The sequence below is a fragment of the Eumetopias jubatus genome, unplaced genomic scaffold, assembly GCF_037043125.1.
Source record: "Eumetopias jubatus isolate StellerSeaLion01/CBP00866 unplaced genomic scaffold, mEumJub1_p1.0 scaffold_7, whole genome shotgun sequence".
Classification (NCBI taxonomy): Eukaryota; Metazoa; Chordata; class Mammalia; order Carnivora; family Otariidae; genus Eumetopias; species Eumetopias jubatus.
This window is the reverse complement of record NW_028274813.1, coordinates 116,235,538-116,262,578: the sequence shown is the minus strand read 5'-3', so window position 1 is coordinate 116,262,578 and position 27,041 is coordinate 116,235,538. Positions and strand designations below refer to the sequence as shown.

General features: G+C 36.8%; 1 protein-coding gene and 1 pseudogene across 1 annotated transcript in view; one reads left to right on the top strand and one right to left on the bottom strand.

Moving 5' to 3' along the window:
- Nucleotides 1–27,041, bottom strand: part of NRG4 (neuregulin 4) — a 59,578-nt gene that overhangs the window by 19,020 nt on the left and 13,517 nt on the right. The gene's annotated exons all lie outside the window — the stretch shown is intronic.
- On the top strand, nucleotides 2,538–3,565 carry LOC114200510 (heterogeneous nuclear ribonucleoprotein H3 pseudogene; annotated as a pseudogene).

The following is a 27,041-nucleotide window of genomic DNA, read 5'->3' as shown; positions in this document are numbered from 1 at the left end:
ATTATCCTTTCGCACATTACCCATGTTTGTACTCCTTAAACAGCCTCTCAAATAGCATTCAGTCTTTTATCACCTGACAAATGATGACTCCACCTATCCAACAGTGGGAATGCTACTCTGTGGTTAGGGGATGGAACTTGGCCTCAGCCAAGGCAGCGGCGACCTTCCCTGGTCTGAGCTTGTGGCTGTGTAGGCAGATACTTCTTGGAATGCCCCTCTGGGAAAATTCTGGTGATCAGGCTCAGGGAATCAGAGCTTACTAAATCACTCTGGGTAACTATTCCAACAAATATCCCTTTGCCAAGTTAAACCTTCTATCACAAAGCTCCACCTCCACACTATGCATTTTGGCTCCAAGGTGATTACAAGATGGATGGAGGAAACTGAAGCAACAAGTAAAGGCCTCATCCAGCTAGTGAAGCAAAGATAGGTGCAGACAAACCCTATTCCCCTAACCTTGCTCCAAGAATCTAGAAGGTTCTAGATGGGTGGTTGAAAGATTAGGGGCTGGCTAACATTTGTCTAAACTGGCCAAGAGGACAAAAGCCAGAAAGGGCTGCTGCCTGAATTGTTCTCTAGGGAAAGACTGAAATAGACAAGAAAAAAGACTACTAGGTGTCCAGTCTAATGTACCTTCTTGGGTTACCTGATTTGATAGGGGCCTGTGCTTTTCACTGTATTTGAGTTATTTTACAACTTTGTATATTGTTTAGAACTTATTCTAATGCAAAATAAATTTATCCAAATAATACAACACATTGCCCTGTGTATATTAACCTATATCTATTTGCAAATTCACTTCAACATGTCTGATCACCTGTATGTGTGGTTTGTTTGAATTCTCCTTTGAGTCAGTTGTAATATCTTACTGTTCCCTCATTAATTAATTAAGTATATCTTTGATATGTATTAATTTTATATTTTTAAGGAAATCATATTTCCTTCCATAAAAATTTATTTTTTACCAGTTTTGAAGGTCCTCCACTGAGATGGAGTCATCTAGCAGAGCTAGATAAACAAAGTTCCCAGAGAAGTGCTCCTCCTACACAGCTAAAGCCCAAGCATGTCTTTTCCTGGCTCCCAGAGGTGAATTCCAAGCAAGAATAGAACTTAAAATTTACAGGCTCCCTGTTTCTCTAGCTTTTTCCTCTATTTACTAATTTTATGGTTTTGTTGTGGTGGTGGTGGTGGTTCACTTACTACTGTTATTTTCCATTAGTAAGAACACTGATAAGTAGTTTGGTTTTAGAGTTTCATAATCTGATGATCTCTGTAAATGGATGACAGGGATCTATTCTCTATTAGGTGAAAGATGACAGGGCATCTGGTTTGTTGGATTTTATTAAAATTTTAGGTTCAAATCAATTAAAAATTTCATATGCACTGGGAAGGAGAATACCTCTTTGTTATTTATGAGTAAAATTTTATGTTTCTGTTGACTCTTGACCTGTGCCAAAGTTATAGATCTGAAGATATAAGTTCTCTCCATTTCTATCACATAGAAAGGTCTTTACCTCTCAGTGAGTATGAAATGTCTTCCTGTCTCCAGAGTTTCTTAAAGTTCTGTTCAAATTGACTTAAAGAGATAAATAAGCTCTTATATAAATTCAATATTCCTAAAATTTCCAGAATAGGAAAGTGAACCTCTGATGATTTTAATGTGCTAAACTTATATAAAATTACTTCCAGTGACAATAAAAAATATTTGAAGAATCCAAGTTCATATTAGTAAATTTGTGGTAAACAAAACTAACTTAGGACTTTGGCTTAATAAAAACAGCTATACCTTTTGTCACTGTTAAATATAACTTTCAATATATCTTATTCTACTAGGGTTTGTTTTCCCTAAACTTAATACAGGTTTACTGATTAAATAAGTTAATAGTACTCCTGCACATTATTAAAATCTAGGAAAAACATAAAACTGTGTTCAACTGAGTTGGATAACTGATCTGACAAATATCTTATTTCAATCATAATGTTTTATAGTATTTACATTTTATAGTAGATCATATCCAAGGTTTCTTAAAGCCTTAGACTGATATTAAATTGAATTAAATAATATCCATTAAGCCCTTAATCTTTAAGTTACTTTTTTGTTTTTGTTTTTTTAAAGATTTTATTTATTTATTTGGCAGAGAGAGAGAGAGCAAGAGCAGGAACACAAGCAGGGGGAGTGGGAGAGGGAGAAGCAGGCTTCCCGCCGAGCAGGGAGCCTGATGTGGGGCTCGACCCCAGGACCCTGGGATCATGACCTGAGCCGAAGGCAGACTCTTAACGACTGAGCCACTCAGGTGCCCCTAAGCTACTTTTGCTTAAGGTTATAGCTTTGGACCATATTAATGAACATACTTATTTTTACAATTTTAAGAAGTCACATAAAGGATGCATGTGGGCCACCAATGGAAATGGTTGGGATAAAGTTGTGCCAATGCTCCATGAGAAGAGCCACTTATTCCTCTTCACGACTGGACCCTGCAAGCACTGGAGTCAGTGCTACTGTTGCCTGACAGGCATTTAAATCAAACATGACTGAGATGGATTGGGTTATGACACATAATAGTCCAAATCATGCTAATGATGGGATGGTACAACTTGGACTGCCATTTGATTGCAGCAAAGAAGAAAAAGTTCAGTCCTTTCAATGGTTGAAAATCATGCCAAATGGAGTAACACTGAGGATGGACTACCAGGAGAGAAGCACAAGGAGGCCTTCCTGCAATTTGCTTCAAAGGAGACAGCAGAAAATGCTCTAGGGAAACACAAGGAAAGAATAGGGCACAGGTATATTGAGATCTTCAGAAATGGCAGGAATGAAATCAAGGATTTTATGATCCACCAAGAAGATTGGTGGGCTAGCCATCAGGACCATAAGACCACTAGGAGGAAAAGGTGGGTATTATAGAGCTGGGCAGGGAAGTATGTATGACAGAATGCCACCAGGAGGGGATGGATATGATGGCAGTTATGGAGGTGTTGATGACTATGGTGGCTATAATAATTATGGCTATAGAAATGATGGCTTTGATGACAGAATGACAGATGGAAGAGGTATGGGAGGACATGGCTATGGCAGAGCTGGTAATGGTGGTCATTTTGTATCAATGAGAGGATCACCTATTCATGCAGCTGAAAATGACATTGTGAATTTCTTCTCAGCACTAAATCCAATACAATGCCTACCAATATGGCAGCTGATGGCAGAGCAACAGAAGGAGACATAGAATTTGTGACACATGAAGATGCTGTAGCCACCATGTCTAAAGATAAGAATAACATGCAACATTGATACATTGAACTTTTCTTGAATTCTCCTGGAGGCAGGTCTGGAAAGGAAGGTTCTGGAATGGGAGGCTATGGCAGAGAAGGAATGGATAATCAGGGAGGTTATGGATCCGTTTGAAGAATGAGAATATGTAAAAATTACAATGGAGGATATGGTACTCAAGGTGGCTTGGGTAGTTATGGCCATGGTGGTGGAGGCAGTGGAGGTTACTATGAGTAAGGTGGCATGGGTGGAGGTAGATGGCACAGAATGTATCAAAGCATAACCACCAACATATAAGTCCTGACAACACTGTCCGGTCTACTGGAATTTCTTACAAATTGAATTTCTTTTGTATTTTAGGAACTCTATAATGACTGAAGGAATGTGTTTTTTTTTAAGATTTTATTTATTTATATGACAAAGAGAGAGAGATAGTGAAAGAAACCACAAACAGGGGGAGCAGCAGGCAGGCAGAGGGAAAGGGAGAAGCAGACTCTCCGCTGAGCAGGGAGCCCCATGCAGGGCTCGATCCCAGGACACTGGGATCATGACCTGAGCCGAAGGCAGCTGCTTAACTGACTGAGCCACACAGGCGCCCCTGAAGGAATGTATTTTCAAAATATTATTTTGTAAGGCAATAGATTGTGATGGGAAAATTTGCTTTCTGTAGGTTTTTAAAAATTTGTTTTATTTAAATTCAATTAATTAACATATAATGTATTGTTGTTTTCAGAGGTACAGAAATACCCAGTGCTCATTCCATTGCATGCCCTCCTTGATGTCATCACCCAGTTACCTGATCCCTCTACCTCCCCATCCCTCCAGCAACCTTCAGTTTGTATTCTATGATTAAGAGTTTCTTATGGTTTGTCTACTTCTCTGGTTTCCTTGTTTTATTTTTTCCTCTCTTCTATGATCCTCTGTATTGTTTCTTAAATTCCACATATCAGTGAGATCATATGATAATTGTCTTTCTCTGGTTGACTTATTTCACTTAGCGTAATACCCTCTAGTTCCACTCATGTCATTGCAAATGGCAAGATTTCATTTTTTGATGGTTGCATAATATTCCATTGTATATATATACCACATCTTCTTTATCCATTCATCTGTCGATGGATATATGGGCTCTTTCCATAGTCTGGCCATTGTGGACAAGCTGCTACGAACATTGGGGTGCAGGTGTGCCATCAGATCACTACATTTGTATCTTTCAGGTAAATACCTAGTAGTGCAATTGCTGTGTCCTAGGGTAGCTCTATTTCAACTTTCTGAGGAACTTCCATATTGTTTTCTAGAGTAGCTGCACATCCTTGCATTCCCACCAATAGTGTAAGAGGGTTCCCCTTTCTCCACATTCTTACCAACATCTGTCATTTCCTGACCTTTAATTTTAGCCATTCTGACTGATGTGAGGTGGTATCTCATTGTGATTTTTATTTGTATTTCCCTGATGCTGAGTGATGTTGAGCACCTTTTCATGTGCCCGTTGGCCATTTGGATGTCTTCTTTGCAGAAATGTCTGTTCATGTTTTCTGCACATTTTTCTTTTATTAACATACAATGTATTATTTGCTTCAGGGATACAGGTCTGTGATTCATCAGTCTTACACAATTCATAGCACTCACCATAGCACATACCCATCCCAGTGTCCATAACCCAACCACTCCATCCCTCCCACCCCCTCACTCCAGCAAACCTCAGTTTGTTTCCTGAGATTAAGAGTCTTTATGAGGGGGACGAGGGGATGGGTTAGCCAAGTGATGCATATTAAGGAGGGCACGTATTGCATGGAGCACTGGGTGTTATATGAAAACAATGAATCATGGATCACTATATCAAAAACTAATGATGTATTGTATGGTGACTAACATGATAAAATAATATATATATATATATAAAAGAGTCTCTTATGGTTTGTCTCACTCTCTGGTTTCGTCTTCATTTTTCCCCTATGATCCTCTGCCTTCTCAAATTCCACATATCAGTAAGATCATATGATAATTGTCTTTCTCTGATTCACTTATTTTGCTTAGCATAATACCCTCTAGTTCCATCCACATCTATTATTATTGATGTGTTTCTTTGATTTTGTTATTAATTGGCTCATATATTTGGCTACTCCCATGTTAGGGGCATAAATATTTACAATTGTTAGATCTTCTTGTTGGATTGACCTTTTAAGTATGACATAATGTCCTTTCTCATCTCTTATTGTAGTCTTTGTTTTAAAATCTAATTTGTCTGATATAAGGATTGCCACCCCAGCTTTCTTTTGATGTCCATTAGCATGATAAATGGTTTTCCACTCCCTCACTTTGAATCTGGAGGTGTTTTTGGGTCTAAAATGAGTCTCTTGCAGACAGCATACTGATGGGTCTTGCTTTTTTATTCAATCTGATACCCTGTGTTTTTTGATCAGGGCATTTAGTCCATTTACACTCAGAGTAACTACTGAAAGATATGAATTTAGTGCCATTGTATTACCTCTAAAGTCACTGTTTCTGTATATTGTCTCTGTTCCTTTCTGGTATATGTTACTTTGAGCTCTCTCTTTGCTTAGAGGATCCCTTTTAATATTTCTTGCAGGGCTGGTTTGGTGATCGCAAATTCTTTAAGTTTCTGTTTGTCGTGGAAGATTTTTATCACTCCTTTTTTGAATGACATCTTAGCTGGATAAAGCACTCTTGGCTGCATATTTTTCTCATTTAGCACCCTGAATATATCATACCAGTACTTTCTGTCCTGCCAGGTCTCTGTGGATAGGTCTGCTGCCAACTAATGTTTCTACTGTTGTAGGTTTTGGACCTCTTGTCCCAAGCTGCTTTCAGGATTTTCTCTTTGTCTCTAAGATTTGCAAGTTTCACTATTATTTGCTGGGGTACTGACCTGTTTTTGATTTTGAGGAGGGGGGGTTCTCTGTGCCTCCTGGACTTTGATGCCTGTTCCCTTCCCCAGAGTAAGGAAGTTCACCACTATAATTTGCTTCAATATACCTTCTGACCCTCTCTCTTTCCTCTTCTTCTGGGATCCCAATTATTCTAATATGGTTTCACTTTATTGCTTGAATTCTCCTCTTGTGATCCAGTAGTTGTTTACCTCTCTTTTTCTCAGCTCCTTTATTCTCCATCGTTTGGTCTTCTATATCACTAATTCTCTCTTCTGCCTCACTTACCCTAGTAGTTAGAGCCTGCATTTATTATTGCTTCCCATTAACGGCCTTTCTGGTTTCAACTTGGTTAGATTTTAGTTCTTTTATTTCTCCAGAAAGAGATTCTCTAGTGTCTTCTATGCTTTCTTCAAGCCCAGCTAGTATCTTTATAAACGTTATTCTGAACTCTAGTTCTGACATCTCACTTATGTCCACACTGATTAGGTCCTTGGCAGTCAGTACTGCCTCTTGTTCTCTTTTTTGAAGTGAGTTTTTCCGTCTTGTCATTTTTGCAGAAAGTGGTTGCTTTTCTGTTTGTAGTGTTGTAGCTATTCTTTTCTTAGATCTCTAGTTGAGTACACAGGTGTTCAGAATGATTTGATAGCGGTCTAGCTGAATTCCTGGGACCAGACAAAATTAAGGTCTCCTCCTACTCCTCCACCATCTTGGACTCCTCTCCTTTCTGTAGGTTTTATTTGTTACATATTTTGACTTAAAAATAAATTTTTATATTCAAATCACTAATGTTGATACTTTTTACATATTAATTACTGCTAAGGATGTGCTGCTTTCATAAGATTTGGGTTGATGTACTTTACTATTAGCTCTACAAGAAGTAGTATAATCTTAGAGGGCAATCGTTTACCTTTGGATAGCTATAAGTCTTAATAAGCAGACATCTCAAATAGACCTTGGAAAATAATTGGTATAACATTTTTCATTTAATTTTTCCTGGACAATACTGTAAATATAAAACCTAAAGATCAGTATAGACCATTAATTTCTATATTAGTCATTATTTTTCAAATGTGACTTATCAGGCCTAACTCTGAAATGTTGAAGATCTAAGAGGTATCAGGGTTTCTGAATATTCTTAATTGTGTTACCTGGGGATGGGAGTGTTGGAAGTTTAAATTCTAGCCCTAATTTTAGAATAAAATTCCCTCAGCCCCTGACTGAAGTACCAAAAAATGTTCCCCAAAAAGTGAGAGTTGTAAGTTATCTCAACTGTCTTAGACTAGGTTAAGGTTCTCAGTGACATGAGAATTCAGTACAAGTACAAAAGTATTTACTGTGGAGTATAATTCTCACAGCTGTGTTTTCAGTTTTCCTGCCCAATGGTTAAAGGATATACATTTCAATAACTATATAAATTATTTTTAAAAATGTAAGAGATAAGTCTATGTGATAGTCTTAATTAAAATGAGTGTCCTGGAAATTGTAGTTTGCGTTTGACATCTGTTTGGAGTTTTAGAGCCATTGTGTTAAAAAATAGTATATGCTGCAAGAAAAGGTTTTCCTTTTTTTTTAATTTAAATTCAAGTTAGTTAAGATCTAATGTATTATTAGTTTCAGGGGTAGAATTTCGTGATTCCTCAGTTGCATACAACACCCAGTGCTCATTACATCAAGTGCCCTCCTTAATGCCCTTCAGCCAATTACTCCACCCACCACCCACCTCCCCTCCAGCAATCCTCAGTTTGTTTCCTAGAATTAAGAGACTAGTTTTTCATGGTTTGCCTCTCTGTCTGTATTTATGTTATTTTCTTTTTCCTTTCCTTCCCCTATGTTCATCTGTTCTGTTTCTTAAATTCCACATGAGTGAAATCATAGGGTATTTGTCTTTCTCTGACTGACTTATTTCACTTAGCATAATACCCCCTAGTTCTATACACATCATTGCAAATGACAAGATTTCATTCCTTTTTGATGGCTGAATACTATTCCATTGTATATATATGGAAAGGTTTTACATTTAATCCCTATGAGTCATATGGCTTTTTTCCAAATTGGCTAATGGATCAAAATGAAACCCATCAATGTGAATTCAATTACTGACCTTGTTACTTGTTTTTGCTAGAAATATTAATGTAATCATTAACAACATGGGAGATTAAAAGGGGGGGAGGTATGTGGCAGTAAAAAGTTGTATTATGTGCAGCATGAGTTTTGCATATCTACTAAATTGCTTGTATATTTTAGACAGCTCTAAACTTCCCATCCTTCAGTTTTCTCTATGACGTATAAGTTAGTTACTTAGGTGAAAACTATAATTGATATGAGTAAGAAGACTATACTAGGAACAACTGTGACAGAGAAATACAACTGTGTGTACACTTTTGTTTTTCAAGGAAAAAGAGTAGTTCTGTTTGAAAGCACCTGAAAGCAGTTTCCAGGTTTTTTGGTCTCCAAACCAAAGGACTCTCAGCCTTACTAAGGACTCCAGAGTTTCTGTTTACCTGGGTAGAATTATTGGTATTTACTATGTTGAAAATGGAATAAATTTTTAAAAATAGTTATTGATTCATTGAAGAAAAGAATGATAACCACACAGCATGTTATAAATAACATCTTAATGTTATTATAAAAGTGATTTGAACTGGCAGAACCCATGAGAGAGAACTAGGGATAACTAAAGCAAGGGTCAGTTTGGTCTAGAATATGAGAAAGCATAATGATGGACAAAACATGCAAAGTAAATTTTATTTTGTCCCTTTCAACTAAAAAGGTAACCAAGTATGGTTTCTTAGGTACCTTTGAAACTATATTAATCAAGTGCCCAAATCTCCTCTGGCAACTGTTTTGATTTCGCTTTCCCAAAATTAGATCCTAAATATAGAAAAAATAAAATTTTCAGTTTATCTTTTACCCATCTAAAACTATCTTTGAGAATTCCCAGAGAACCCTGAAAAAATCACAATTTTTTTTGTCTTTTACCTTACAGAAACAGAGATGATTGAAATAATTATAATACTAACACATTGAACAAAAATCTCCAGAATCTCCTGGAGATTTATCAATGCCTTTGCTATACACAATATGTTTTTAATCTCAGGGCAAATACAGATCAAAACTCTGAACTGAAATTCTTATAGGTTCCAATAGAGAATTTTACCTTTCTCCATTCTGACATTATTGGTTACAAAAATAAATTACCCACAACCACTAAGTATCTGTCATCTACATAGTTTTTGTTTTAATGTGATGCTTTTCAGAAGGCAATGCTATAGGCTATAAGGCACAGTTTGTATCCTAAACCAAAAAGGACAGTCCCAGAACCTCATGGACAAGAAATGTACCATTCACTGGAAATTTTTGATGCTTTAAAAAAAAAAGATTCTTAGTTATAATATTCTGAGATGATAGGATTGAATCAGGATTTCTAGGATTCTTTATAATTCAGAAGCAAACAGCTTTGCGAAAGCAGACTGCTAACTCAAGATGCAGAGGAACACAGGAATGAATAAACTGACGAAGGAAAACTGAGTAGTTATCTGTTTAGAATATTGATAATATTGTAATTTATTTTTCTGATATTAAAAAACCTTGTCTTTCTTAAGCTGTCAATATCACACAATTTAGTAAATAGTACTTTTGTTAAATGAAAATATTTTGAAATATCTGATTTTTATTGAGCATCCTCTGACTCCCAAATTCAGAAACTGAGTCATCCTACTCTTAATGGCATTATTGTTATCTTCATGTGTCCAATAAAACTCTATTCTCCTTATTATTAGGATAAAACTGGGCTAATCATTTGAGCAATCAAGCCCCTATGTGGACTGTCATATTTGAGAATAATTCTCATTGACAAGACATTTCTATAGAACTAAAGTTCACTTACAGATCCAAAATCTACAAAAACTACCTGGTAATACGGGCCTGGTACCTGGCTTACAGGTTCAAGCTTTACAGGTAGGTTGTGAGGAAGTCACTTACTGAAAGGCCAAGAACTTTAGCAAATTTGGGGGACTTCAAGAGGAACTCATCCAAATTTATAGAAGTATCAGTGAAATCTGGTAGAGTTACTTTCTTAGGCTTGGTTTCCTAGCCTCCAGATAGCAAATAATAGAGGCTTATAAAAGTACATTCCAAGATTCCTTACAAAAATTTTCAAATGGAATTTTTAACCTTCATGGATGGTCAACACTGAATGGCACAAATTTGCAAAAGAAATTGAAGGTGAGCTAGATGTTTAATTAACAACTTTGTTTCACCTATATAAGCTGCACCAGCAATTTTTATACCAAGAATAATTTCTTTGAGATTATTATGACTATAAGGGAGAAGGACTACCATGAAAAATTATTAAATACTTTAAAGTAGACAAAAAAAATATCACTGGGTGTCCTGTCCAATACACCATTTTGGATTATCCAGTTCTATAGGGGTTTGCATCTCTCATTGTCTTCAGGCTATTTTAAATTTGTATTTTTTAGAAAACTTAAACTAACACAAATGATTCTTTCCCATTGAAATTCAAATGAATTTTTTCTGGTGGAATATAATCGATTATTGCCCTTTAGACACTGATCAGTTTTGCATGTATTTGTAAATTCCTTTCAGCAATATAATAATAATATAATTCCTGATTATATATTTATCTATTGCTTTGAAATGGTTGTAACACCTTACTGGTTTCCTCATTAATTAATAAGTTAAATGATATCTTTGATGTGTTCATTTATATTTGTTGAAATCATGCCTTTACATTTTCTTAAAAAAAAAAAAAAGTTATACCATTAGGAAGGCTAACCCAGGCTCCAGAGCCTGGGAAGGTTCTAATCCTGCCAAGTGGATTGCCAAGGTAAAGGGAAGCAGAAACTACATTATCATATTTAGGAATTCTATAACATTTTATAGGTCTCTAGAGTCCCTTATACCGCTTTACCATTTTACTTTCAGGCAATAACTTTCAAACATGTTTTCAGGAATACATTATGTATGAAAAGTAAAGAGATGAAAGTCATGATAAAACAAATTATCCTGGATCAAACTTTTACTAGAAAAAGATCATGCTTTTGAATTTTTTTCTAACATCCTATCTTTAACAACTAAAAATATAAAATTAAATAAAAATGCAATGTCTTGGGGCTCCTGGGTGCTCAGTCAGTTAACTGTCTGCCTTCAGCTCAGGCTGTGATCCCAGGATTCTGGGATCAAGCCCCACATGGGGCTTTCTGCTCAGTGGGGAGCCTGCTTCTCCCTCTCCCTCTGCCACTGCCCCTGCTTGTGCTCTCTCTCTCTCTCTTAAACAAATAAATAAAATCTTAAAAAAAATGCAATGTCTTTCAGAATCACAATATTCTATTGGTTAATTTCTGCCATTTGTATGCTGCATTACAACCAAAAAAATCTAAAAAATAATTTAAAATAGAATGTTAAGAAATAGAACAATTGTTATTCTTTTTATCTTACAAAGAACTAAATGATATATTAAAGAAATCCATTTGGATTAGGCCTAACAAATTTTGTGGCAATTTGATGAGGTATGAGTAAAGGACTTCCTAATAGCTAGACAGTTGGAGCCATGAGAGTCAGCTTTACCTTCCAATTATCTTTCTGCAGAAAACATGAAAATGACAATACCTCTGAGAAAAGTCATAAATTAAGCTACAGTGTTATTTAAATGTCCATGTGAATGAAAGTTTTCAGAAAGAATTTTCAAAACAGAAGAGTGAATGCCTAGTATAAGGAAAAGAATCATGACAAAAAGTCAAAAAGGATAAAATTCGGCTACTTTACAGTTGGTCCCCTGATAACAACCACTTTTATCTTGGACAGAAATTAGAATATGTGTTTCCAAGAGAAATCCTGGGTACACAAAGGTAAGTAGCCAAGTGATAGTAGAAAGGGAGAGTAGCCTGAAATAAGTTATTCAAACTTAAAGCCTCACAGCTACCCAAAAGGGATCTTGGGGTAATCCAAGAAGATAATGTATTCCAAAGACTTGGCATATAATAAATGCTTGCTGTTTTCCTAATTTTATGAATGGTGTTAATAGAGAAAGTCAGATAAGGAAAAGAATAAATACACAGAAAAAGGAATAATGCAAATTAGACACACTAAATGAAAGTCTGGTCTGTGGATTTCTGAAATTTATTTTAAAACTGGAAAAATATATAGGAAGAGTATTTGATTAACTATAAACACTAGATACATATAAATTTTTGAAGATGTATAATAATTACACTGTTTTCTTAAATTTCTTTAAAAATATTTAGATAGTGGGGCGCCTGGGTGGCTCAGTTGGTTAAGCAACTGCCTTCACCTCGGGTCATGATCCCAGGGTCCTGGGATCAAGTCCCGCATGGGGCTCCTTGCTCCGTGGGGAGCCTGCTTCTCCCTCTCCCTCTGCCTGCTACTTTGCCTACTTGTGCTCTCTCTCTGTCAAATAAATAAATAAATAATCTTAAAAAAAAAAGATTTAGATAGTTACATAGAAATTTTTTAAGTAAATAAAAAGCTGAACAATGTTACTGGAAATCTAAAACGTGCTATTTTTCTTCCTGTTATGTTAATGTTCTCAGTTGAAGTTCAAAAACAATAGCATGCTTTTATTCCAAACTACAAATTACAGTAAATTCTTCAAACAACATAAGGCCATTATAGAAATGTTGACACCTGAATAATATCAGGATGGCTCAGCATAGCTATATTTAGGCAGTAATAACATTAGCCTGTGCTTACATCAGCAAAACTCTCCATATTATTCTTTTATCTCCAAAATGAATGGATTTAATCCCTATTTTTTTTTTTTGCAATTGGGTCAAGTGTCTCCATGCCTATAAAATACATATATACATACTCACAGATATATCTTAATTTTATATTTCCAAACAATTTATTACATGGGAAATAAAATTAACTGTTTTAGTCAAGTTTGTTTGAATATGAAAGTTTAGAGGGGAAAAATACAAACACATATTTTTATTTGGTGCCATTTTGGAAATGTTATTTGTCAAGATCCAAACAGTTAAAATATACAATGGTATAAAGACAGTTTCTTCAATAAATGGTGTTGAGAAAATTGGACAGCTACATGCAAAAGAATTAAACTGAACCACTTTCTTACACCATACACAAAAATAAACTCAAAATGGATTAATGACCTAAATTCAAGACCTGAAACCATGAAAATCCTGAAAGAAAACATAGGCAGTAATCTCTTAGATGCTGGCCTTAGCAACAATTTTCTAGATGTCTTCTCAGGCAAGGGGAAACAAAGCAAAAACAAGCTATTGGGACTACATCAAACTAAAAAGCTTTTGCACAGTGAATAAAATCATCAACCAAACAGAAAGGCAACATATTGAATGGGAAAAAGATATTTGCAAATTACATAAATACCCAAAATATATAAAAAATTCATACTACTCAATGCCAAACAAATACTCTGATTAAAAAATGGGCAAGGATCTTAATAGACATTTGTCCAAAGATATACAAGTGGCCAACAGATACATAAAAAAATTCCCAGCATCACTAATCATCAGGGAATGTACATCAAAATCACAATGAGCCATCACCTTCCACCAGTCAGAATGGCTAGTATCAAAAAGGCAAGAAATAACAAATGTTGGCAAAGATGTGGGGAAAAGGGAACCCTTGGGCACTGTTGGTGGAGATGCAAATTGGTGCAGCCACTATGGAAAACAATATGGAAGTTCCTCAAAAAATTAAAAATAGAAATACCATATAATCCAATAATTCCACTGCTGGGTATTTGCCCAAAGAAAATAAAAACACTAATTCAAAAAGATATATTCCCCCATTGTGTTTATTGCAGCATTATTTGCAATAGCCAAGATATGGAAGCAACCCACGTGTCCAAAGTCCAATACATGGACAACCCACATGTTCAATACATGGATAAATAAGATGAGGTAGATATATACAATGGAATATTACTTAGCCATAAGAATAATGAAATCTTGCCATTCACAACAATAAGGGTGTAGGTCCTCTAATGTTATTTACTATAATCAAATATACCAAACAAATAGAAAGTATAAGGAAGGATCTACTCAGTATGAATGTCAGACAATCTAGGTATTTCCAAAGGGCAAAGTGTTTCAAGGTTATCTTTGGCTTCACGTTTCCTTAATTTTCAATTTTCTGTTGCCACATGGCACCCACTCCCAGAAACCAGAGCCTTCAAAGGTACTTAGGACATCTTAATGCAGAGAAATCCAGGCAGGATCCCATGTTCCAGATCACTCTCCATCCCTCAGAAACACTTCACTCAATTCTGATAAATTGTAATACTTATTAATGGCCAAAGTGTTAATCCTCCAAAGAACATTTGCATGTAACAGAGAATCTCACAATCTACACAATATAATCAAGCTACACAAGTCAGCATCTTTATATATTTAGCTAAAGTTGGGTAATAATGTCTGGCTACATTTATTTCCAATAAAAGGAAATTGAACAAAAACCTAAAAAATTTAGAGAGCCTCAAGGAAAATTTTCTGGATAACTACAGCTCTTCTCAATTCAGATAAATGTTAGAAAGAAGGAATATTTCATATTCTGGCTTGAGAAATTTCACATCTATCCTTTAATCCTTACCAATGTTATACATGTTATTCCTCATTGTTTAAATATGTGTCCTTTAGGCAATAATACTCCTTCTGTTTAATAAGACCGGGAATATGGCAGAAACTGCTAAATGTAACTTGTCCCCATTATCATTTTATCCTTTCTTCCTCCAATTATAGGATCTGTGGTTAGGCACAGGGCTGCATGAAATGACTGTGCTTCCAACTTCCACTCACAGTGAGGTAGATTCCAACTAACAGAGTGTGAGGAAAGTGATGGGTACAGTTTCTTACTTCCAGAAAATGTTCTTAAAAGAAGTGTCTTCTTTTCCTCCTCCCTACCTTCTGAAGAGGTGTAATCCATAGATTCTAAAATATGTGTGAGAAATGTCAAAAGCAGCTGAGATTGGACAGACAAGGCAAAATAAGAGCTCTGGGGACTATTAACGAAGCCAGTGGTGGCAGATCATGGTGTGTATCATATGCTTCCTAGGTTCACTTTAACTTGCAGGACTAGGTTTCTTGTCTTCCTGGAGGAACCAGGAAGTACAGGAAAAATGAAAGACAGCAATATAAATGTGCAAGTGTGCCAGGGCATGAAGGAAATATTGAGCCTATGAGCCCTATTTGTGAAAGGCAGCTAGAAGACAAATTTCAGCTAACCACTGAAGCAAATAATTGCAGAGGCATTGACAAAAGGACAGGTAGTAACCACTGACTATACAGTTGACCCTTGAACAACATAGGTTTTAACTGCATGCGTCCTCTTATGTGTAATTTTTTTTCCCAATAAATACAGCATAGTGTTGTAAATGTACTTTCTAGTCCTTATGATTTTCTCAATTGTTTTCTTTTCTCTAGCTTACTTCATTGCAATAATATAGTATGTAATACATATAACATACAAAATATGTGTTAATCGACTGTTTATGTTATCTGTAAGCCTTCCAGTCAACAGAAGGCTCTTAGTAGTTAAGTTGTGAGGGTGTCAAAATTTATATGTGGATTTTCAACTCTGTGGGTGGTCAGCGGGCCTAATCCTGGCATTGTTCAAGATTCAACTCTATTTAACTACAGAACAAAAACTAAAACAAATGAGGGAAAAGGGGTGGCAAAACAGAATAAAAATGTTATATATCCTGACAAAGTAGAAATTATACAATTTACAAAAATGAGGAAAGGGGTGAGGACTGAGAATTGAAGCATACATTGGCTAGTACTCAAGAGCATATAATTTAATGATGAAATACCAAGTAGTACAGAAGTATAAGCACATTAAGATTTTTTTAAAACACTACAAAAAAGAACATTATTGTCTAAAACTTAAGGAAAAACAGAGAAGAAGATGCATACTGGTTTTCCACTGTTCACAATTAGGAACTAATAGATGCTATCTAAAGAAACAGGGCAGGGAGGACTTTTGAAAGATGACAACAACAAAATAACATGACTGCACTAAGACCAAACATATATCAATAAAGATCAAAGGGTTTCAAAGAAAAAGATGCTCATATTAACTCACAACACAAAATTTAATTCCATGCTGCATTTATGAGGCATATCCAGAGGAAAGTAATTCAGAAAGGTAGAAAATAAAAACTGAGTAAAGATATATCTGGAATCATGATCTTGATATTAGACAAGGTAGATTTCAGGCATAAACAATTAAATTAGACAAGGAAAAATACTTTCTAGTGGTAAAAGATCTAACACACAATGAAGACATAATAGTTACTAATATCTTTGCAAAAAATAACACCAGCAATGATCATGATGTATAAATTGCAAGAGATAAAGGAAAAGACAGAAACAATAGTAGTGGAAGACTTTAATTTGCTTCTCACAGTCCTTAAAAAATAAAATAGACAAAAAAAAAAAGAATGAAGAACCAAGTAAGATTTAAGATAAATCTGATTTGATACAGTAAACTCTCTGCCCTAAAAATAGGGTAAACCTTCTATATAAATGCCCGAGAAATAGTAAAAAAAAAAAATGACTAAAAATTAGAGCACTAAAAACAAAAAGAAGAAATACTACAGATATCAGCTTGATAACTCACAGGAAAGAAAAAAAAGGAGGTAAATAACAAAAGCAGCAAACAGAAGATCTAACTGGAAATTCCTTGGGTCAAGAGGAAATAAATAACAAAATTACAATGTTTCTAGAAAACGAATATTATAACCTATGGAATAGTAAAGTTCATTAGTTCTAAATACATTAGTAAGAAAGTCTGAGAACAATAAGATATCTTGATTAAAAAGTTAGAAAAGGAACAATAAAATAATTCAAAGGTAAATAGAAAAAAAGGAATTAATCAAGATAAAGGCAAAAATAAATGAGTTAGAAAAACAGAAAAAAAAGAACAGAACCAATAAATAAATCTAAAAGCTGGTTCTCAGTAAAATCAAATAAATTTGGCAGAAAACACATTGTGGTAGATTACAGATGGCCACAAATTCTTTGTCACTCCTCTCACTGAGGTGCTTTTATTTCCCCTTCCCTCTCTAATTTTTATTTTATCTCATTCCCCTCACTCTGAATCTGAGCTGGCCCTATGACTTGTTTTGACAAGCAGAATGTGGTAGATGTTGCTTCATAATTTTCAAAGTTAGGCCGTAAGAGATCTACAACTTCCACCTGCAATTATTGGAATTCTCCCTTTTGATCTCTGTGTGAGAAGTCTGATGACCCTGTTGGAAGAGAGACTTAAATCTATATGTTTCAGATGCTGCCAAACACCCAGCTGAACACAGCCTCATAAATAACCCCTTGTAAAACCATCTGGACGGGGTGCCTGTGTGGCTCAGTCAGTTAAGCGTCTGCCTTCGGCTCAGGTCATGATCTCAGGGTCCTGGGATCAAACCCCACATCAGGCTCCTTGCTGAGCAGGGAGCCTGCTTCTCTCTCTGCCTCTGCTTCTCCCCCTGCTTGTGCTCTGTCTCTGTCTCTGTCTCTCTCTCAAATGAATAAATTTTTTAAAAAATCTAAAAAAATAAAAAATAAATAAAACATTTGGAGAAGAAAAACCTAGCATCACTCTCCTTGAATTCCTAATCCACACAATTGTGAGCAAATCATAGTATGGTTGCTGTAAGCCACGGAGTTTTGAAATGTTACACAGAAAGAGATAACCTTAGAATTAGGATGTTGGTGTAAGTAGAAACCTAGAATGTTTAACTTGGATTGGATTTTGAATCAACAATAGGAGGAGGCCGAGGGGGAAGCAAGGACACTGTTGATAGAGGCTGCAAGTACAGTGAGAAAACTGCTATTGTAGTGGCTCCAGACAATACCACCTGGTATGGAACTGCCTAGGTAAGACCAGTGCAAGTTCCTGTTCCATGAAATTATAGGCAAATATAATGGTTGTTTTTTAAGTTACTGGTTTTAAGAATGGTTTGTTATGTAAAATAGATAAGCCAAACTACAAATATATGTGAAGACATGATAAAGGAACTTAACCACAAAAACAGAGAATATTTTTTTAAATCATAAAAGAGTCTATTTAGATAAGTTATTTACAAATAAATTTGAAAATCCAGATGAACTGGATAACTGTATAAGATAATATAATTCACCAAAAAAGACCCCAGACAAAATAGAAAATCTAAACAGACTGATCTCCAGATAAAATACAAACAGACCATTCTTTTTTTTAAAGATTTTCTTTATTTATTTTACAAAGAGAGACAGCAAGAGAGGGAACACAAGCAGCAGGCAGCGGGAGAGGGAGAAGCAGGCTTCCCACCAAGCAGGGAGCCCAATGCAGGGCTCGATTCCAGGACCCTGGGACCATGAACTGAGCAAAGGCAGATGCTTAACAACTGAGCCACCCAGGTGCCCCCAGACCATTCTTTATAAAACAAATTTGTCAAGGAGCTATCCCTAAAAAACTAGACCCAGACAGTTCCATAGAGAATTCTTTTTTTTTTCTTAAGATTTTATTTATTTGACACAGAGAGAGAGCACAAGCAGGGAAAGCAGCAGGCAGAGGGAGAGGGAGAAGCAGGCTCCTCACTGAGCAGGGAGCCCGATGTGGGCCTCGATCCCAGGACCTGGGGATCATGACCTAAGCTGAAGGCAGATGCTTAACTGACTGAGCCACTCAGGCTCCCCATCCATAGAGAATTCTACCAAACTTTAAGATTAGATAATTCTAATACTAAACTTTTTTTTCTTTTTTTTTTTTTAGATTTTATTTATTCATGAGAGACAGAGAGAGAGAGAAGCAGAGGGAGAAGCAGGCTCCCAAGGAGCAGGGAGCCTGATGCGGGACTCGATTCCAGGACCCTGGGATCATGACCTGAGCCAAAGGCAGACGCTTAATCATCTGAGCCACCCAGGTGCCCTCTAATACTAAACTTTTCTAATAAAACAGTTAAAGAAAAGAAGGAAAATATTCAAATTCCTTCAATGAAATAAGGATATTATTGATTTCAAACCTAACAAAGATCGTACTAATAAGAAAACTATAGGCCAGTCTCACTTATGCATATCAAAACAAAAATCCTAAATAAAATATAAACAACAAGAATCGGCAGACCATTAAAACACTAAGTGGGTTGTACTCCAGGAATACAAGGATGGCTCAAATCAGGAAATCCATTAACAATTTATCATGTAGGTAAAGTTAATGACAAAAAACACAATCATGTCCATAAATTCTGAAAAGGCATTTGACAAAATTCACCAACATTTTTTATTTAAAACAACATTTAATGAATGTGAGAGGTTTCACTTCTGGGTATGACTTGCTAAGATCCTACAGGATGACCAACACTCCCAGTGCCCTACCGAACACTTAAAAAGATTTGGACAAAATATGAACAGCAATCATCTGAAGGTCTTGGAGAATGAACAGATAAAGACAGACTCTGGTAGCCCATTCATGCTAGTTTGAAAGTAGAAAGACAAGGAGATTATGTAAGTTCCTATATTGGGGCTTTTACCTGGAGCTAAGTGCAGGCTAAGCAGTGAGTACAGGAGTAGAGTAGGGTCCTTGCATGGAAAAACTCCTTCTGGCCTGAGAAACTAAGAAAAAAAACCAGGAAGCCATGAATGCTGAAAGAATGAGAGAATCCCAAAGAATAAGAGCTAAAGAGGAGTCCCCAAACTGTCTACACACAGCTCTGACTAACCCCTGCTCAGACATGCTCAGAACAGATTCAAAACAACCTGGCTAAAAACAAAATATCAGAATAGACACTGAAGCTACCACACAAGAGAAAGTTTACAGTAAACAAAGGAAACTATGCTCATCAGGGAAAATTAATAGAATCTAGAATCTCCACAATTTAATGTTCATAATGCCCAAGAAATAATCCAAGATTACCTAGCATATAAAGAACCAAAAAAATTCTTTTGAAAAGAAAAGAAGATGAACTTAGTTCACACTTAGATGAGCCTTTATTTTGGACCAGACTAAAAATTTTTAAGCTGCTAATGTATCTATCTTCAACAAAGTAAAGCAAGCCATGTTTCAAATTTCTCAGCAGAGAAATGGAAAATCTCAGAATAGATAAACAAACAAACAAAATGGAAATCCAAGAACTGAAAAAAAAAAACTCAACAAAATAGAAATAGATGAGTATTACTAAATATGATAAAATATATCTATCCCAGCCAAAAGTTAGCATCACGTTTACTGGTGGAAATATTAAAGGCATCCCCACTAGAGTCAAAACAAAAACAGGACACCCACTGCTATCACTATTATTTAACATTATACCAAAGGACCTAATAGTGCAATTACGTAGGATATAAAAATAAAGAGTACAGGGATGCCTGGGTGGCTCAGTCGTTAGGCATCTGCCTTTGGCTCAGGTCAGGATCCCGGGGTCCTGGGATTGAGCCCCGCATTGGGCTCTGCTTGTCGGGAAGCCTGCTTCTCCCTCTCCCGCTGCCCCTGCTTGTGTTTCTGCTCTCAGCCTCTCTGTCAAATAAATAAATAAAATATCTAAAAATTAAATAAATAAATAATAAATAAATAAATAAATAAATAGTACAATTAGAAACTATTATTATTTATAGGTGCTGTGATTGTATACCTTGAAAATCCAAGAAAATCAAATGAAAAACTCCTACAAATAGCAACATGATTCAATAAAATGATGGAGGGAAATATATAGAAATCATCAGCTTTGTTACATACAAACAATAATTAAAAAAAGATGCCAGTCATAATAGAAACAAAACGATGAAATAACTAAGAACAAATTTAAGAAATATGTAAAACCTATATTAGGAAAACTTTCAACATTCTTGGTTAGATGGATTCACCATCATAAATGCATAAATTCTTATTTATGAATTAAATGTTATCCCAGTATCTATCTTTAGAAGTCGCTGAAGAAACCACAGGTAAATTCTTCATTGATGATTTTCTAGGACTCATATAGCTGTACTCAGAGCTATGATTTATTACAGCAAAAGGATATAAAACAAAATGAGTGAAGGGAAAAAGCACCTGGGGTGAAATCCAGAAGAAATCAGACACAAGCTTCTTGGGGGAAACATACAAGACATGCTTAACTCCTCCAGCAATGAATTATGACAAGACACGTGACATGTTATCTCCCAAGGGAAACTCATCAGAAACTCAGCAACGAAGATTTTTATTGGGATTTGGTCATGTAGGTACATACCAGGATTCCAGACTCCCAAAAGGAAAGTGGGTATTCAGCATAGACTACACTGCTTATAGGAATAGTTTAGGCAAAGTTTACATAAGTATAAGGAATATATAAAAGTATAAGGAAATGTTAACCAGCCAAGTTCCCAAACACTACCAAGAATCAAATTTGCAAATACGTCTTCCTAAGGATAGCAGTCTCGGGACTGCTATATTAACTCTTTTCTGCATATCTTGTATATTAGAAGCCTAATAATGAGTCAATATCCAATAACCATAAAAGATTGATAAAATTAACTACGTAAAGAATTTTAAGACCTTATTCATGGGTAAAACTTACCAGGAGTAAAGTCAAAAGTAACAAACTGAAAAAAATATTTGCAACTCCTATCCCAGGCAAAAATATATTAAATCTTTTAAAAGTACATATTATATAAAAAGCCCCGGAAAATGGACCCTGAAAAGACTATGACTTAATTGAAAAATTGGGAAGGTTAGAACAAACAATTCTAAAATCTGTATGGAACCACAAAAGACCCCCAATAGCCAAAGCAATCTTGAAAAAGAAAAGCAAATCTGGCTGGGTGAAGCAAGATAGCAGAGGAACAGGAGACCTGGATTTCCTCTGGTTTCAGGAATTCAGCTGGATAGGGATCAAACCATTCTGAACACCTATGAACTCAACAGGAGATCGAAGAGAATAGCAACAACTCTCTGAACAGAAAAGCGACCACTTTCTGCAAGTTAGGACGTGAGGAGAAGTGACTCCGAGGCCATATTCAAGAGGATAGATGGCGGGGGAGGGGGCCTCCGTCAGCCGCTACCGGCATGTGATAGAGCCGCGGAGCACAAAATCGGAACTTTTAGAAGTCGGCTCCACTGAGGGACTTCGCTCCAGTGGCTAAGCGGGGGGTGGAACCCTCGTAGGACAGTGTGGTCTCAGGATCCTCGGGGTCACAGGAAGACCGGGGGTACCTGAGTGTGGCAGAGCTCCCAGGTATCAGAGTGGGAAAGCCGACTGCAGAGAGGGAGCCGAGGCGCGGGCTCTCAGCTCGGGGTTGCCATAAACTGTGATTTCTGGCCCAGTCGGGCCACTGCTCCTCCAGCAGGGACCCAACAAGCGGCAGATCCGGGGAGACTCCCCTTCCTCCCCCGGGAAGAGCAGCGCGGGAGCGCACCGCAGGGATCTGCTGGGTTTGGAGACTCCACACCGAGTTGGGTGCCAGAGATAGAAACGCTGGGTCACAGGCCAGGTGAGCACAGAGTGCGGCCGGAGACCGGGGAGACAGGAGTGATTGCTTTTCTCTGGGGATGCACTGAGGAGCAAGGCCCCGAGTTCTTGGCTCCTCAGGGGCGGAGATTAGGAGGCCGCCATTTTCACTCTTGTCCTCCAAAGCTGTACCAAATACTTGCAGAGAACAAAAGCTCCCGAGAGCAAACCCAAGCAGATTACTTAGCCCAGACGGGCAAGGGTGGGGCAATTCCACCTCCGGCAAAGACATTTGGGAACCACGGCGACAGGCCCCTCCCCCAGAAGATCAGCACAAATAGCCAGCCAAAACCAAGTTTACCGATCGATTAGAACGGCAGAACTCCAGCGCTAGGGGAATACCGCACATAGAATTCATGGCTTTTTTACCATGATTCATTAGTTTTTCAAAGTTAATATTTTTAGCTGTTTTTTTTTTATTTTTCTTTTTCCCTTTTTCAACCAACATCTTATCAATCCCTTTTTTAAAAAAATATTTTTTATTTTTCATTTTTAGAGTCATACTTTATCCCTTCATAGTAGTTACCCTTATTTTTGGCATATATATATATAAGTTGTTCTCCCTTGAAAATTTTGAGATACAGTTTCTTCTAACAGATCAAAATATACCCTAAATCTCTAGTGTATGGCTTTGTTCTAGTCTCCTGCCTGATCACATTCTCTCCCTTTCTTTCTTTCTTTCTTTTTTTTTAAATACTCTTCTTTCTTTTTTCAAACAACTTATCAATTCCTTTTATAAAATTTTTTATAATTTTCATCTTTATAGTCATATTATATCCCTTCATCATATCAACCCTTATTTTGTACATATATAAGTCTTTCTTTCCTTAAAATTTTGGGAGACACTTTCTTCTAACAGACCAAAATACACCCAAAATCTAGTGTGTGGCACTGATCTATGCACCAGCCTGAATGTATTTGATCATATTCTGCTTTTTTTGTTTTGTTCTGTTTTCATTTGTTTTTATCTTTTTCTTTTTCTTTTTTTTTCTCTTTCTTTTTTCTCTTTCCCTTTCTTTTCCCCTGGTTTCAGGTCTTTTCTGATTTATTTAGAGTATATTTTATGGGGATGTTATTACCCTGTTAGCATTTTGTTCTCTCATTCATCTATTCTACTCTGGACAAAATTACAAGATGGAAAAAATCACCTCAACAAAAAGAACAAGAGGTAGTACAGTCCGCCAGGGACCTACTCAATATGGACATTAGCTATGCCAGCAAATTAGATAACCTGGAAGAAATGGATGCATTCCCAGAGATGTATCAACTACCAAAACTGAATCAGGAAGAAATAAAAAACCTGAACAGACCTATGTTGGAACAGACCCATTTCATTACTGGTTACTAAGGAAATTGAAGCAGTCATCAAAAATCTCCCAAAAAACAAGAGTCCAGGGCCAGAGGGCTTCCCAGGGGAATTCTACCAAACATTTAAAGAAGAATTAATACCTATTCTCCTGAAACTGTTCTCAAAAATAGAAATGGAAGGAAAACTTCCAAACTCGTTTTATGAAGCCACAATTACCTTGATCCCAAAACCAGACAAAGACCCCATCAAAAAGGAGAATTACAGACCAATATCCTGGATGAACATGGATGCAAAAATTCTCACCAAAATACTAGCTCATAGGATCCAACAGTACATTAAAAGGATTATTCACCACGACCAAGTGGGATTTATTCCCAGGCTGCAAGGTTGGTTCAACATCTGCAAATCAATCAAGGTGATACAATATATTAACAAAAGAAAGAACAAGAATCATATGATCCTCTCAATAGGTGCAGAAAAAGCATTTGACAAAGTACAGCATCCTTTCTTGATCAAAACTCTTCAGAGTATAGGGATAGAGGGTACATACCTCAATATCATAAAAGCCATCTATGAAAAACCTACAGCGAATATCATTCTCAATAGGGAAAAACTGAGAGCTTTCCCCTTAAGGTCAGGAACATGGCAGGGATGTCCACTATCACCACTGCTATTCAACATAGTATTAGAAGTCCTAGCCACAGCAATCAGACAACAAAAAGAAATCAAAGGCATCCAAATTGTCAAAGAGGAAGTCAAACTGTCACTCTTTGCAGATGATAGGATATTTTATGTGGAAAACCCAAAAGACTCCACCCCAAAACTGCTAGAACTCATACAGGAATTCAGCAAAGTGGCAGGATATAAAATCAATGCACAGAAATCAGTGCCATTCCTATACACCAACAACAAGACAGAAGACAGAGAAATTAAGGAGTTGATCCCATTTCTATTGCGGTCATACCATAAGATACCTAGGAATAAATCTAACCAAAGAAGCAAAGGATCTGTACTCAGAAAACTATAAAATACTCATGAAAGAAATTGAGGAAGACACAAAGAAAGGGAAAAAAGTTCCATGCTCATGGATTAGAAGAACAAATATTGTGAAGATCTCAATGCTACCTAGAGCAACCTACACATTCAATGCAATCCCCATCAAAATACCATCCACTTTTTTCAAAGAAATGGAACAAATAATCCTACAATTTGTATGGAACCAGAAGAGACCCCGAATAGCCAGAGGAATGTTGAAAAAAGAAAAGCAAAGCTGGTGGCATCACAATTCCGGACTTCCAGCTCTATTACAAAGCTGTCATCATCAAGAGAGTATGGTACTGGCACAAAAACGACACATAGATCAGTGGCACAGAAGAGAGAATCCAGAAATGGACCCTCAACTCTATGGTCAACTAATCTTTGACAAAGCAGGAAAGATGTCCAATGGAAAAAAGACAATCTCTTCAACAAATGGTGTTGGGAAAATTGGACAGCCACATGCAGAAGAATGAAACTCGACCATTTCCTTACACCACACACAAAAATAGACTCAAAATGTTTGAAAGACCTAAATGTGAGACAGGAGTCCATCAACATCCTAAAGGAGAACACAGGCAGCAACCTCTTCCACCTCAGCCGCAGCAACTTCTTCCTAGAAACATCGCAAAAGGCAAGGGAAAGAAGGGCAAAAATGAACTATTGGGATTTCATTAAGTTAATAAGCTTCTGCACAGCAAAGGAAACAGTCCACAAAAACAAAAGACAACCGACAGAATGGGAGAAGATATTTGCAAATGACATATCAGATAAAGGGCTAGTATCCAAAATCTATAAAGAACTTATCAAACTCAACACCCAAAGAACAAATAATCCAATGAAGAAATGGGCAGAAGTCATGGACAGACATTTTTCCAAAGAAGACATCCAAATGGCCAACAGACTCATGAGAAAGTGCTCAACATCGCTTGGCATCAGGGAAATCCAAATCAAAACCTCAGTGAGATACCACCTCACACCAGTCAGAATACCTAAATTAACAAGTCAGGAAACGACAGATGTTGGAGGAGATGCACAGAAAGGGGAACCCTCTACTGTTGGTGGGAATGCAAGCTGGTGCAACCACTCTGGAAAAAAGTATGGAGGTTCCTCAAAAAGTTGAAAATAGAGCTACCATTTGATCCAGCAATTGCACTACTGGGCATTTACCCCAGAGATCAAATGTAGGGATCCGAAGGGGTGTGTGCACCCTGATGTTTATAGCAGCAATGTCCACGATAGCCAAACTGTGGAAAGAGCCAAGATGTCCATCGACAGATGAATGGATAAAGAAGACGTGGTGTGTATATATATTTGTATATATATATATACATATATATATATATATATAATGGAATATTATGGAGCCATCAAAAGGAATGAGATCTTGCCATTTGCAATGACGTGGCTGGAACTGGAGGGTGTTATGCTGAGTGAAATAAGTCAATCAGAGAAAGACATGTATTTATGACCTCACTGATATGAGGACTTCTTAACCTCAGGAAACAAGCTGAGGGTTGCTGGAGTGGTGGGGGGTGGGAGGGATGGGGTGGCTGAGTGATAGACATTGGGGAGGGTATGTGCTATGGTGAGCGCTGAGAAGTGTGCAAGACTGTTGAATCATAGGTCTGTACCTCTGAAACAAATAATGCAATATATGTTAAGAAAAAAGAAAAAAGAAGATAGCAGGAGGCGAAGAATGAAGGGGGGTAAATCAGAGGGGGAGACAAACCATGAGAGATGATGGACTCTGAAAAACAAACTGAGGGTTCTAGAGGGGAGGGCGGTGGGGGGATGGGTTAGCCTGGTGATGGGTATTAAAGAGGGCACGTTCTGCATGGAGCACTGGCTGTTATGCACAAACAATGAATCATGGAACACTACATCACAAACTAATGATGTAATGTATGGTGATTAACATAACAATAAAAAATTTAAAGAAAAAAAAAGAAAGAAAAGCAAAGCTGGAGGCCTCACAGTTCCAGATTTCAAGCATTATTACAAAGCTGTAGTGATAAAGACAGTGTAAAACAGACACATGGATCAATGGAA